The following is a 388-nucleotide window of genomic DNA, read 5'->3' as shown; positions in this document are numbered from 1 at the left end:
ACTAACAATACACAGTGTATTATCAAATGCCTAAACATACAACACACTGTGTATTGTTAGTTACCAGGATTATCTGCATATTTATGTTTTCAGAATTGTTGTAAGCAGAAGCGATATGCTAAGAGAAAATGTCAACAAACGTGGCTGTTTATCGTCTTAAGTGATGTGTGACTAGCATTCGATATTCGATCGCTGCGAAATATTACTTAAATATAAACAAAAAATAATACAAATATAAACATTGCTTTGACATGTGCCATGACAGTTTATTTCATTTTCGACAACACACCAATACATTACTTAAAACTAAAACATTCAGTTACGTCCGTGTTATGTATATTGCGTGCGCGCGTGCGTGCGTGCGTGCGTGCGTGCGTGCGTGCGTGCG

This window comes from Priapulus caudatus, unplaced genomic scaffold (genome assembly GCF_000485595.1).
Source record: "Priapulus caudatus unplaced genomic scaffold, Priapulus_caudatus-5.0.1 Scaffold3079, whole genome shotgun sequence".
Taxonomy (NCBI): domain Eukaryota; kingdom Metazoa; phylum Priapulida; class Priapulimorpha; order Priapulimorphida; family Priapulidae; genus Priapulus; species Priapulus caudatus.
The sequence above is the reverse complement of the archived record's forward strand: the minus strand, read 5'-3'. Positions refer to the sequence as shown.